The sequence below is a fragment of the Centrocercus urophasianus genome, unplaced genomic scaffold, assembly GCF_019232065.1.
Source record: "Centrocercus urophasianus isolate 14NV4802_14NV808 unplaced genomic scaffold, USGS_Curo_1.0 seq_33, whole genome shotgun sequence".
Taxonomy (NCBI): Eukaryota; Metazoa; Chordata; class Aves; order Galliformes; family Phasianidae; genus Centrocercus; species Centrocercus urophasianus.
In genome coordinates this window covers 2,844,010-2,844,745 of record NW_024884900.1, presented here as the reverse complement: position 1 = coordinate 2,844,745, position 736 = coordinate 2,844,010, and the positions used below count along the sequence as shown (strand labels likewise).

At 62.8% G+C, this 736-nt stretch overlaps 1 protein-coding gene across 1 annotated transcript in view; it reads right to left on the bottom strand.

Moving 5' to 3' along the window:
- Window positions 1-736, bottom strand: part of TEX14 (testis expressed 14, intercellular bridge forming factor) — a 24,676-nt gene that overhangs the window by 22,813 nt on the left and 1,127 nt on the right. The window lies entirely within an intron of this gene.

Here is a 736-nt window from a genome sequence, read left to right as displayed (position 1 = left end):
TAGTCCTAACTCACCACTCCCAACGCCGCCCGCCCCATCGCCGCGCACCGCCCTCCAGCTCACGGACACCGCTCGCACCGAGCCCCAGTCCCGCCCCAGGCCCCGCACCGCCGCTCCCCGCACACACCCGCGCTCCCGCATCTTCCCGCCACCCCCCGGCCCCGGTGCGGGAACCCCAAAAGCGCGGCACTGCAGCTCGGACACACGCCCTCATCTGCATGTTCCGCCCGGCCGACCAATCAGAAGGGCCGCTCTCAAGAAGGGGCGGGAACACCATCCCACACTCGGCCCACAGCCGGGGCTCGAGTTCTGTGCGCAGGCGCGGCGCCACCGCACTGCCTGCGGTACCGCTGATCCAAAGCCGCGAAAATGCTGAATAAAATGCAGCAGAGGGACAGAAAATGAGCGGGACGTGCAGCATCGCGCTGATGAATAGCGACTGGGAGCCCTGGAGAAGACTGAGGAGGGATCTGATCGATGCTTATAAATATACAGTGGGCAGGAGACAAATGGATGGGGCCGGGCTCCCTGGTGCCCAGCAACAGGACGAGGGTCAGTGCGCACAAACGGGAACGCTGTGAGTGTCAGAGCACTGCAGCAGGCTGCCCAGAGAGGCGCTGGAGTTTCCTTCACTGCAGGTATTCTAAACCCACGTGGATGCTTTCCTATGTAACCTACTCCATGGAACCCACTTTACGGGGTTTGCATTGGGGGATCTCCAGAGATCTCTTCAAAC